Source organism: Cavia porcellus, unplaced genomic scaffold (genome assembly GCF_034190915.1).
Source record: "Cavia porcellus strain 051 isolate PalLab524CR breed Dunkin Hartley unplaced genomic scaffold, mCavPor4.1 scaffold_4, whole genome shotgun sequence".
In the NCBI taxonomy this organism is placed as follows: domain Eukaryota; kingdom Metazoa; phylum Chordata; class Mammalia; order Rodentia; family Caviidae; genus Cavia; species Cavia porcellus.
This window is the reverse complement of record NW_026947487.1, coordinates 103,276,103-103,289,413: the sequence shown is the minus strand read 5'-3', so window position 1 is coordinate 103,289,413 and position 13,311 is coordinate 103,276,103. Positions and strand designations below refer to the sequence as shown.

Sequence of the window (13,311 nt, the reverse complement as noted above, 5' to 3'; positions counted from 1 at the left end):
AAGCCCCGAAGCCTTTTCTACACTCAGCTAATCTGACTCCAACCCATTCTCTGATCAGGAGGGAGTTCAAACGAGAAGACACATGTCCACTCTGGATGAAACAACAGTAGAATGCAGAGCCTATGATGGACACGCACAGGGACAGATTATCAAAATCTAGCTCAACCAGTACTCTCAGAATATGTCACATTCCTGGATAGAGTTGAGAACAACCAAGAAACAAGCAAAACTCCTCTCCTGCCTTAACCCCAAGGTTCAGTCCTTCTTACCAATTAAGGAGCCCCATTGCTCCTTCCCAGTCCCCTACTCCCCTCCCCCCCCATGCTCAACTGATCCCCCCAGGTGCTCAACTGATCCCCCCAGGTACTCAACCTACTCTTTAACACCCCTCTCCCCAATTTACAAAGCAGTTACCAACTGCTGCCTCCAAAAGTATAGGAGCAGGGGTCGCACTCCAGATCAAAGGTTGGTGACCGAAATCACTTTCAGGACAGTGCATGAAATCAGCTTCAGATGAAAATTCCGAAGTCTTTTCACTAGGCCCCACAGAGCCAGTTTCCCCAGTTCCAGTCGGCGTCTCCTTGATGCCTGAAGATACTCCATACATTCCTAACCGTTGTCCCAAAAAGTCTACTTGAGATTAAACTCAAGATAATCATTTAAGAGAGGATTCAATGACTTCAGTCCAAAACCAGCAACAGCCAGAACCGGCAGGGGGTGGGAGGGTAGTACAGGGTTGGCCCATCTCACTCCACCCTTCCCTTCCCTGGAAGTTAGAGACCTGACTCCAGGGAGAGGAATGGGAGGGGGCGCCTCTGAGAGGCAAAATTCAAACAGCAGGCAGCTGAGCCAGGACAGAGGCCAGCTAAGACCCCTCTGGAAGGGTAACATCACCACCGACACCCCTTTAATCCTCACAGTGACAAGGCAGTGTGGTAACCCTCTAGCGGTAAGACAGCCCAGAAAGCTGTAAAGTCCAGGCATTTTGCTAAAAACAAGGCCCTGGCTGGGGTTAAAAACTAACAAAACAGTAGATTTGCACTGACATGATCAAATTTATCACCTCCTAAACTTTGTTTCCTTCCCCATTTTTATTTGCAACCTTTTCCTTGCAAAAGCAAGAAACACTAGGAATTAAGGGCAAAAGAAGGCAGAGACATCAAAGAAAAAAATCTTAACCTTCAAGTGTTACAAGCAGGGCAACTTCCTTAGGCAAAGAACTCTCTAGAAACACACTTGTCACTGCCAGACTACTACCTTGTCCTCACCACCCTGTCCCCTGACCCAGTGAATGAAAATCAGAAAAAAAAAAAAAAATGCCCCTTCTGTCACTGCATCTGAAGCAGTGACACAATGCTGCTGTCAATCGGAGCTAAGCTTTGCTTTCCCTGTCCCCAGTTCCCTGTCCATAGAGGAGTCATTTACCATATTAGCAGGAAAAAAAAGGGGAAAAAAGCCCTCTAACATCTGATTGTCACTTCCCACATGTTCAAAGAGAACAGTCTGGCAGCCAACTTTAAATCATATAGAAAACAAATCTGACAGTTGTTGATTTGGTAGTTTTTCTCCTTAATCTGGATTTTGAAAGCAGCTTGCCAATGAGCCAAGATTTCTGCATGGGTCTCTCCCTTGGGGCAATTTGAGGAAACCTTAACTTCTGTATGTTTGTTTCTCAATTTGAGTGGCGTAAGGATTCAGGACACTGTGCTTTGGACAAAAACAAGCAGCTCTAAGATCTATGTGTCACGCTTGCAAAGGAATTTCCTTGCCTGGGTTCTATTAAAACTGGTTTCCCATTTCCCCAGCCACAGTTTTTAACTGGGGCAGAGGATGCTGATTTGGAGCTGTGCTGGAATTTCTAACAATAACCATTACAACCAAATTTTCATCCCAGGCCATTTGGATAACCCTATGAAGTTCACTGTAATGGAATCTGCCTTCCTGTTGTGTTTTATGGCAACACCCCCACCCTGGTTAATTACACCAGCCTTGGGAACCAGAGTAGGCCAACAGGCCCAAACAGACAGCAATCTGCCAGGCTAACAGCGAGGACAACTGACGACTGACGACTATTTTAATAACAAATGAAAGTATAAACCACAGCACAGGCTGTGCTTGTTGAGGTTGGGCCCAGTGGAGCATCAGGTCCATTATTCCTCCAGTGCTGGTGCATACAAGACAAGAGCTAGCACAAGCTTCTTTGGGATCTGCTCCCTGCAGATCAAGGCTGAACCCCATGGGCTAAGAAAAACACTTACTTATTCTTCAAAAGTAGGTGCAGAGAAAACTGGCTTTGTCCTCAAGTAAACAGAACCAATTCCTTCTACTTTTATAAAATGTTGCTTAGTCACTTAAATATTTATTTCTTTAAAATAAGACATCTGCAATCCTGTACTAAAAATAATTTCCTAAGTAAGAGTTTGCTTTGGGCCCTCCAATATTTATTTGCAGGCTCTCACACTAACATATTAGAAGCCAAAAAGCTCCAGCCCCTTAAAGGTAAATAAAAAGGACACAGGAACAATAAGGAGATGTTCCCTGGATACCACTTGTGACCAGAACTCAGGGAACTAAGCCAAATTGCCACCAGCCTCAGGTGATACTTTTCTAGCAGCTTGCAGCCCCAGATCTGTTCTAATGAACTAACCACCTCTGGGTCACCCAAGGTGAGCCAGGCCTATCCTGGGAGTGTTGAGGAGCCATCACTGAAAGTCATAATGATGAAAACTGAAATCCTGCTTATTTTAGCTTTTGCCACTGGGCAGTCCAATTGGCACTGAGTTTACACAGCAGTTAAATTCAATCCCAAAGCAGTAAGATGGGAGGCACCTCTCTGTCCGCTTGGGATGAGCCAGAGGCCTGCTCAGCTGAGTATGGTTTCGCGTGGGCCCTTTCTACCCTCCCTTAGCATTCATCCCTACAAATAAAAGGCCAAAGTGAAGAATCCGAAATGAAAGTTTCAGGTGGATGGAGAAGCAATTCAGCATTTCTGTTGTCATTGTTATTCTGAAATAGTTCTCAATGGATTCTGTGTCAATTAAAACTGTTTTCAGGAGAAATGGAAAAACAAGAGTCCTCTATCCCATAGAAAGTGTGGCCATTAAAAAAATTTCTTTTAAATTAGGAAAGGAAAGAGACTCCTGTCATAAAGACAGAAGGTCTTCAAGTTACTTGATTCCTTGCGATTCCAAAAAGACTGCTTTTAAAGTATAAAGTGCTTGCTTCTGCATCCGCCCCATGTTGTTAAATAACACTCGTGTAATTAAATAAAAGACCAAGTGTGACCCCAGCCCTTTCTGAGAGGCACTTTACATGCTTTCTAAAAACTACGCTGGGAAAGCAGACAATCTCCTTAGTACTATAATTTAGGAAAAGGAAAGAGGAGAAGTTGTTTTTGGCCTTCACGGCCATACAACCTCTGAAAGGTCCCCCTCAAAACAGAATGAATACAAATACAGGTGTGCAAACATCAGTACGCACCACTTCCCAAAGACCCCATTCTTGAAATCCTTAAATGGTGGAGAACCTTGGTCTCCTGACACACTCTACTCCCTGCCTGGGTTCCCAGCTTTTTGTGATTGGGTAATATGAGGCAGCCAGAATCTCAGGCTGCCACTGGCTGCTCTGATAACAAGAAACAGAACCTATTCCCTGCCACAGCCCTTCTCGATCAGGTTACCTTGAAGGTGTATGTTTTCCTATCAAAGGCAGTCTCGGCCATAGCACTGGGCCTCCCCTCTCCAGCCCAGCCTCCTGGAACTCATGACTTTTTTTTCTGGGTTTCCCTTGAAACCTATCCAGAAACCACAGCCATTAAAAGAACATGAAGGTTTGACACCTCCTGAATTTAGGAATGAGGGGACTCGAGGGGCCAACTCTAGAAACCTGCACCTGCTTCTTGATGGGAAAGACACAGCTTCCCCAGCTAGGGTGCGCTTTAAATTATACTCTATTTATTTAGTGACTTGTCTCCAAGGATCTCCAAGAATGGGATGAAATAAGATGATGGGCAACTTTCTGGCTATCTCTCTTCAAGACCTAGGTTTGTTTTCCTTCCTTTGCCCTGATGCATTCCACCCAACAGGTCCCAGCTTAAGGGAAGGCCTTCCCTGGATGCCCAGATGGGGCGTCTGTCCATCCCCTCTGAGGTTATCTATCAGTGCCCTTTAAAGAGCCTCCTAGGCCTGTTAAATGATACAGGTGAAGGGGAGGAAGAGGAATGACCCTCGGGATCCACCTGCTCCGAAGTTCCCTTTATGCCAGTTTAACACATTGTTGGCCACTGTGCAGGGCAATAGCATCTTAGAATACACCGAGCTAGCAAGAGGCTGGAGCCTTAGCCCTGGAGGCATTTCCCCATCCTAGCATATGTGGAAAGGACCACTTTCCAGAGAGCTCTTTTCTCTTCCAGCCTACAAAGATGACTTTTGCCTTTATTTTTTTCCTGCCACTGATATACTTGGGCATTCCTCCCCTTTAACAGGACAAAATCCTAGCTTTCCCTTTGCACTCCCTCCCCTGAGAAATAAAGCTGCTCTGGTTTTTCCACAGTAAGAACAAACTAAAATTAGAGGGTGGACAGGATGATCGCCAGAGGTGCCCTCCAGCTCCAACACTCTGATTCTCCCTTTAATTACTGCACAACAGGCGCATTCTTCACATTGTTTTGAACTGACCGGGGACTTCTCCCCTGCTGAAAAGGGTGTATTTTTAGGTGAAGGAACCCAAACTTCTAAATGGCATCAGTAGCCAAAGTACTCAAAAAAGCAGGAACTAATCCAGGGTAAGAATAAGGAGAGGAGGAGGCAGAGGAGGAAAGAAGGGAGGGAGGGAAAGCGGAAGGAAGGACTGCACTCCTCGCCCGGCAGAACTCAGACGTCCTCAGCCCAGGTAGGCTGCAGTTGGAGTCGAGGAGTTCAAGTACCTCCAGCCTGCCCTTCCCCCACACGCCCCGGGAGAAGGAGAAGTTCAGCCAAGACTCGCGCGGCACCTGCCTGCAGCGCTGCTGGGCCGGCGGTGCGGACCGCGGGCGGGCGGGCGGCGGGGGAGGGCGGCTGCACTCACCTGGCACACAAAGCCTCCGCACACCTCCGGAGGGAGGAGGCACTCGCAGGTCCAGGGGCCGCGCCACCGTGCGCGACAATGGGAAATTCCAGCGGCACCCGAGCCCCGAGCTCACCCGCCCCCGGCGGCATTCTCCCCACCTCCCGCTGCCCCCGGGGCTCCGCGGTGCTGCCGGCCAGGAGCAGGGGACCCGGAGTCAGGGGAGGGGGGCGCATGGTGCCGGGCCCGGCCGGGCTGGAGGTCGGCGGCGCCCGGGAGGGAGGTCCCCGGGGCGCGGCGGGGATTCACCCACGGGGCGCGGCGTCCCCGGCCCCGGCCCGGCCCGGCCCCGGCCCCGGCCCCGGCCCGGCCTGCCCGCCGCCTCCGCCTCCTCCGCGGCCGCCCGCCCGCCCGCCCGCCGGAATCGCTTTATGTAAATGAAGCTCAACTCGCAGTTTGCAGCGCGCACCGCCCGGGGAAGGGGGGCGGGCGGGGCGGGGGGCCTTCGGGGATCCACATTACACAGCAACAAAGCGGAAGGTTAATTTGAAACTCACAGCCCCGCCGCTGCTCGGCTCCCCGGGCAAAGCCTGACATCTACAGTCGTGCCGGGCGCAGGCCGGGCTGCTCACGGTGGCCGCGCCCGCCCGCGGGGACCCGGGGACACACTCGGGGCACGCGAGGCCCCCCGGCACTTGCTCCGGAGGACACGGCCTCGGGGCAGGCCGGGCCCGCACTCGCACAGCCGGGGACCGGGGACACCCTGGCGGCCCGGCCTGCACCACCCGAGGAACCAGGCTGGCGGGAACAAAGCCCTGTCCTCCCGGAGGCAGTGACCCCTCGGCTCTTCAAAAGTCAGGGGCCGGCCTAGAATCATCGGGTGAGAAGAAAGGAACTCGCCCTCGGCCACAAAAAGCGGCCTGGGGCCTCAGAACCGGAACCACCGGGTCTCGGGGCCGTCCACGTCAGAGCCAGGCCACTCTAGCATAGGGACATTAGCCAATGTGGACAGGAATTTTATTTGAAACACACACCCATCCTATTAACTGCTTTACAGAGCACTTCTGTTTTTCAGCTGCAGAAACTTGCAAAAAACATCCCTGCTTTCCATTCAGAGTTTAAGGCTAGTTTTTGAACGGGAGAGGAAAAAGAAAAGAGTGCTAGAGAAGAGCCGTAGGAGAAAAAGTAATAAGCAAAAGAGCCAACAGTTTACCATTAGGTGCTTTAAGGAGAGTGGTCTTATAAAGCCATATCATTTCAGCGATGGCAGGGATCATGCCCTTCCCTGGGAAAATCCACCACCAGGGTCAAACTTAATGTGGCCGCCCCAGTTGGTCAAAGCAATTGCTGCACACTTATACACCCCCAAAGTTCACCTTTCCCACTCCAACGTGCAAAGGCAGCACCACAGAAATCTCACCGGAAGTCCCCTGTCCCCTCCGTCAGAATCCCACCCTCAGCTTGAGTCTACACGCGATTCTCTCAGCATAGAAAGAAAGACACCTGCTTTTTCCCTTTCTGAAAGCCACCCACCCAGGCTGGCCTTACAGCCTGGAGAGTCTTTTCCTACTGCACAATAATGAACCATGCAAGTGTTAGAAATATAATAAGCTCACCAGGCGAAGAGCAGTATGTATGGAATCGTATTAGCATTAAGCACACACTAACAGAGACAGAAAGGGATGCTTGGCTGATGAAAACCACCGTGCCCCCATGAAAAAGGCATTTTGCACAATTTGGATTTAAATTAATGTAAATATCTAACCTGTTGGCTACAGACAACCCCTCTCTACATTTTAGCACAGAAAACAGACTGAAAAAAAAAAATTTTTTTTTTCCAGCTAGGGCCCTGGGAGAAAAAAGATTGCCTCAAGAGAATCATGTCCGATTAGGGACAAAGGAGGGCACAAGCCAAATTCAGTCACATGTGAGAGAGTGGGGGCCAGACAGGGGGAGTGGAAGGCCCAAAAGGAAAGTGGTGGATGATTTCTATAACCCAGAGTGCAGGACTGCAGAGCTGTTTCCAGGCCGACTGACCTCGGGCCCTAGAACAGGTGGTGTGTTTTCAAAACACACTGTTATTTATGTTAGCCACATGAGTCAGGAACACCTTAAAGAAAACCAATTAATAATTTAATTGAAAAGGAGATTATGAATAATACATGAAGACGATGATGCTAGCAATAACACAGGCAGTGTGGCCCACCCAGCAGAGATACCCCTGGAAATCTCTTCAGGAAAATGAAGGACTCCAGATACCCTGCTCCTCACCTGGAAGCAACCCACAGGCTGTCTGATAAAGACAACAAGAAAATCTTTATACTCCCAGAAAATCTAATTCTGTTGCTTTGTCTTAACTTTTATTAACAGGGGACGGCCTCGGAATCTAGTGACATCATAAACCAATGAGGGCCACAGATAAAATACCTTCAATAAAATAAAAGCTAGAAAACCCAAAGAACAAGGTCTTAGTGATCTGGGAAGATGAAGAGGTTCTGGCACAGCCCTAAGGACAACTGCCCCAAATCAGCCTCTGTCCTAAACCATAGGTGACTGGACTCCTGGACTCAGAGGTCTGACAGGTGGGACTGAGAGTGACCTGGGTCCCTTTTCTTTATCTTAGTCCTGCAACTGCTACAGGCCTGATGAGGCCTACCCTGGCTTGCCTTTGTTCCTGGCAAAAATTAACAGGTAAGTCACAGTCAGGTAATCTATGGCCTGTGTACCATTTATGAATATAGAGGACTACACAAAAGCCAGTAGCTCCCTTGATGAAACTTTTCATCATCAACAAAAACAAGACTTCTTCAGAGGGAATCTGCAACTTTCGTAATGACATACAGAATAAACAGCCCAGTTTTTCTGAAATACATGCTGCAAATTCTAGCCTTCCCACCCAGCTCTTCTGCCCAGAGCATCTGCCGGACAGGAAACCCAGGAACTACCCAGCAGTGATGGCCTGATGGCACTGCATCCTGACCACTGTTGACAAATAAACCCACCCTCAGAACAGGTCATTCTTCCCTCAGAATTCTCTATACCCTGTCTCTCCGTCTAGTCTCATCTGGAAACTGTAATTGGCGACAGCCAAAAGGGTAAATATTTTAAAATAAATCAGGGACAGCTAGCTAGCCCCTACCCAACTCCTCCCTTTACTCACTCCCCAAATCAGAGGCCTGCCCCCAATGCTTAGCTGGCTGCTAAATTATACTGATCCAACCCAGTCAAACCTGCTCTTCTCTCTCTCTCTCTCTCTCTCTCTCTCTCTGTCTCTCTCTCTGTCTCTCCTTTCACTTCAGCAAAGTTAAATATGATCTCTGGGAGAAAATACAGTGCCTGTCAGCATTCTGGGCTCTTCACAGCACACTTGGGTTTAGGTACCTTCACGCATTCTTCCAGATACTTCTATTTTTACTCAATTATACATCCACCTTGATTTTAAAACTTGTGCTTAAATAATCTAGAGGCTTTAAAAAAGAAAACCCTGAAGAGGGGAAAAATAAACTATACATGTATCTCTGAAATAAATAAAGACCCATTTGGAGCTGAATCGTGCTCCATGGCCTAAGTTTACCCCATGATTTTGAGGCAGTTTTATTTAGGGGCCTGATACCTGCTGGGTGGCCAGGCCCTGCTGGAAATGGCACAGAAAGTAGGCTTTCCAGAGACAGGCTTTCTGGGCCTGCAAGCCAGTGGAGGCCAGAGCACCAAGACTACCTACACATAGATGTTTGGACTCACATTTCTCTGACACAAACCTCAGGCCTCCATATAGTGCTGCTAACTGAACAGATTAATTTTTACCTCCAAATCATAAGTGGACAGTAGTTATCTAGTTTACTCACCCACCTTCCCTTGCTTGAATCCTAAACTATCACTGACATACACAAGGAAGCCACAAAGGAATAACCATTTTTAAAAAGCTGTGATTGGAAAGAGTTTTCCCCTAATAATTGTAAGTTGCAAAGCTCAAATCTAGAGGAAGCAAAAATACAGAAGTTGCCTTGAAAATAGCTTTAAATGTTAACAGACTGCTCTTTATATCTTTAAAAAAAAAAAAAAAAACAAAAATATTATTTTTGAAAGGGCAAAGAGAATTTGCCATGCAAGACTTTTATACCCAAGGGGATTCTTACATTTGTGTTTCTAAACCTTGAAATTGAGAATTTTAATGAAAAGGCAGGCAGATGCTTAAGGACATCATTGCAATCAGGTCCATACATTACAGGAGAGAGTGGCGCTTTGTTTGGATCCAAGGGAGAAAAAAAAAGGAGGTGGATTCCTATTTTGTTCCTGGGCTATCCCCAACTGTCTGAAACATCCCTTTACACTGGCCTGACGCAAACCACTGCATTCTTGGAGGGGAAGCAGGTTGGAGGCAGAAGAAAGGAAACAGGAAACAGGGGAGGAAAAGAAAAGGGGGGAGGGGATATTGCCTGTTTACATAAATCCTAGGTTTTTCTTTTAATAAACCCTAGTCTAAAAAAAATTCTGCACACAGTATCAGCTCCACAGCGTATTCCAACAGTTCTCTACGCCTCAGCTGTAACAGTCCATTTAGTGGTGGATCACAAGCACAGATTTTTTTTTTTTTTAATGAAGAATTTCATGTAGGTTTGCAATGCTTCCCTATCAAGAGGCCACTTCCAAATAGGGGCAGGATACTACAAGATAAACAAAAGATGACTCTTTCACGCTTCTCCCCAAATAATTCTCCAATCCCATTTTCTTATCTTCTCATTGTAGTGCATTTTTGTTCAAAATCTGTGCTAATCTGACTTCAGAGCCCTGAGCTGAAATTTCACATATCCTCCAAGTCAGCCAGTGTTTTAGAATTTGGATTTCTATTGAGGCTGTTCCAATCGTCAGTGAGGCCTACGGTAAAATGTGCTTCATGCTGTTCCGTTTGTCTCTCTGCAGACAAATAGAAACTGTGAAATTTAAAGAATGGATGAAAAAAAATCTAAAACAAAGAGGTTAAAAAAATAGGACAAATGTTTTTGCTTTTGTGTCTCCCTGGAGCAATTGTTTGGGGAAGTCTGCATTGACAATAACCATGAGAAGGCCATCTAAAGGCGATGTGCTCACAAGGGGACTCCTTGCCTGCTGCCTTTGGTCTGGGAGAAAAAGTACCTTAGCTCCGTTCTCCAGGAACAAAAGGCCAGGGCCATGGAAGGGGGGAGAGGTTACCGGGCTTTCACAGGGAGCCAAGTGTCAATGCTGGTTCATTTTTCACCCGTCTTAGTTGGAAAGCAGCTCAGGGAACTTCCTAATGACTGCTTTTCTCTCTCTCCCTATTATTTCTAAACCTAAAAGAACAAAACAATAATATTTTTTTAAACCTAAAACCCACCATCCTATTAGAGGAAAGCCTCCAGGGCCTACAGAGTCAGCTTTTCCTCTTTTTCCCTACCTTCCTATTTTATTTTCTTAAAAGGGGTTCCAATTGTAGATTACATGGAAATAAGAGGCAGTAGACATTATGGTCACTTTTAGTAACACCAGAATGGCCTTTATATTTCCAAAAAGCCAAAGAACAGGATGAAAAAAGAAACTGCAAAGAACAGGGACAGAAGGAGGTGCTGGGGTGAGGGGGTGCTTCGGGGGCCAAGACCTTGAAATAGTTTCTTTTTTTCACAGCATGAAGTCACTAATGCCAGCTTCAGATGTGCAACTGAATCAAAGTCTCAAAGTCATCATTACAAGGTGGGGGTTGGAGGGGCTGAAGAATTAGACAATAAAGGACATATTGAAGACCCAGACAAGGTATGGCAGGGGATCCTAAGGAAAGGAAGCTGAGATGAACCCGGGTGCCATGAAAATACCAGGGCAAGTGGACACTGGAGTATTTAACCAGATTTGAAGCTGGAAGCCTTCTCCCCAGAGGGTAAACCCTCAGACTAGGCAAAGACAAGACTCTCAGCCTTTGAACCCCAGACATGGCAGCTCACATCTCCCCTTCCACAGGCTCTGGCTGACAAGCAAGGTCGGGGGAGGGACTGAGAGGGCCCTGCAAAGAAGCACAATAAACAACTCAAATATGGACGGAAATGACATCAGCAAAGTGAAGGACCTGTTTACTGCAGATCAAAACAAAACAAACTTCCAAACCTTTTGTGTACACAAGATAACTCTATAAAAAGCCTTCCTAAAATGTCAGCAGGGTCCACACATCATTATCAAAAAAGAAAAAAAAAACACCAACAATCACATGACAGTTACCATGGGGGAGGGGGGTGATGGGAAGATGACTGGGGGGAATCAAGCTAGACTGGGCCAACAACCCAGTTACAGCTTCTCCTCTCTGCTGAGCCTTAATATTTATTGGTGTTTATAATCTAAAAGCCATGCACTGTGTTTCACTTAATACAAGGCCAGACAACATTGTCTAATGAGGCAGTATTACAATCAGCTTGTAATACTGAATTTTTAATGCTGCCAAGGATTCTGTTACATAATAATATGAAAAACAGAAGCTGAAAGTGGGGTTCCAGTGACAGGACCTTCTGAGCGCCATAAGCTTCCTCTCACTGTACCCACTCTCACCTTCTGACTTGCAGTCAACCATCCCTATACAGGCCAGTGTGGAAATCAAGAGGATTTCCTAGGAAATCCACACTTCATTGTTATTATTGTTATACTCTGATCCAAAGGTCCATTTCAAGAGTTTGAATTTTGCCTTGTCTAGGGTTAGAGGTCTAAAATGAAAAAAAAAAAATTTCTTTTTTAAAAGAAAGAGGCTGAAAAGACAAAGAATACAGGAGAGGAGAGGAGATGGCTTATGTTGAGTTAACCAAGCAATTTGAGGGGAAAAAAATCTCAGAGGGAGAAAGAAATTGGGTGGAGGGGGGGTTGAAGTCTGCAGACCATATTCATAGCTGCTTCACTCAGTTTACATTGGTGTAATTTAAAAGCATATATATAGCCGCCGTTGCTCCTCTCTGTAATACCCCAAGACTGTAAATCTATAACCACTGCAATGATTTAGTGATTAAAAACATGATAACATATTGTGTAACTGCAAACCACAGAACCCCTGCCAACTCTCCTCTAAGATAAAGGGAGGAAAAATACAGAAAATGTGTTGCTTGCAGCGATCTTCCTAAACCCAAAAGATTGTAATAAAAGAACCTATAGAGCAGGCAATCGGAAAAGGATAAGTGAATTGTGTGAAGCCAGCAAAGGGGAGGGGAAAAAAAAAAAGGCAGCTTTATGTGGGATTCTTTTCCTTGTACTAACAAATTACGACCTAAACATGCCTTTTCTTTTTTCTCTCTCTCTTTTTTTAAGTTTGTTGTAACTGGAATAACTGGTCTTGTGCACTGTCTTGCATATTCAAGGCTGCTTTGTAATCGGATCTGTAGACCCAACCTTATTTGCCTGAACTCAATAGGGGCTTTTTCTCCCCCTCCTCCCTTGTTTTGTTTTGGGTTCTGTATTGTGGGTTTTCTGTTGTTGCTGGGAGCACAGGTCTATGTAGGCAGAGGTTCTGATGCCTTTAAGCTACTGAGCAAACACTTGAGAGGGGGAGGCACAATTTGTAACATGGCAGGAGGAGCCTAAAATACACACACACACACACACACACACACACACACACAAATAAAATCAAAGCAGCTGTAGGGGTTTTGGCCTCTGAACAGCTGACCTGACCCCATTCTGTAGATTCTTTTATTTCCCCATGCAGGATTCCTGCACCTTGGGTCAGATTCGAACTCAATGTGACCCTGAGGAGAAGGCAGTCCCTGAGTCTGGGAAACTGTTCCATATTTAATGGGGGGAATGACACATATGCACTTAGTCTCCCCCAGTGTAGACACCCACACAGTGTGGATGTATGCACATGGACACACACACATCTGTCAGGACTGCCAGGCCATGGGGGCAGCTCCAGCCCAGCTTTCTCAGCCACACCACTAAGAGCCCCAACTCTCCTTGTGCGCCCCTCACAATCTTAATGCCTACAACTCTGCCCGTGAACATACACATGCACAAACACTCCTCCAGAGACTTTATATGTTTAAAAAGTCCACAGATCTGAATCGCCTCCTCTCTGCACCAGAGCGGGGCAGTTTATTCAGAGAAATCAATAGGAAAGAGCATTTGCAAATATTTATATAAGCCCTGTGCGTTTCAGCATTAAGTAATTAAAAACTAAAACCCAGGGAGGGGGAAGGGAGGAGACAGACACAGGGAAGGCTGCTGGCCTCCAGTGGGATTTCCTGCCCACACCTCATCTTCCCAAACCGCAGTCCTTTCAAAACTGAC

At 46.7% G+C, this 13,311-nt stretch overlaps 1 protein-coding gene across 7 annotated transcripts in view; it reads right to left on the bottom strand.

Annotated features, from left to right (window-relative positions):
• Nucleotides 1–13,311, bottom strand: part of Zfhx3 (zinc finger homeobox 3) — a 242,061-nt gene that overhangs the window by 225,932 nt on the left and 2,818 nt on the right. For 2 of the 7 annotated variants that reach the window (XR_010047021.1, XM_063247595.1), the window contains exon 1: nucleotides 5,065–5,406. The exons of 2 other annotated variants lie outside the window; for them this stretch is intronic. The gene's annotated coding sequence lies outside the window, so the exon portion shown is untranslated. Of the gene's footprint in view, nucleotides 1–5,064; nucleotides 5,408–5,600; nucleotides 7,418–13,311 lie in introns of those variants that run through there. 3 more of the 7 variants (XM_063247592.1, XM_005004628.4, XM_063247594.1) reach the window with 2 other exon arrangements.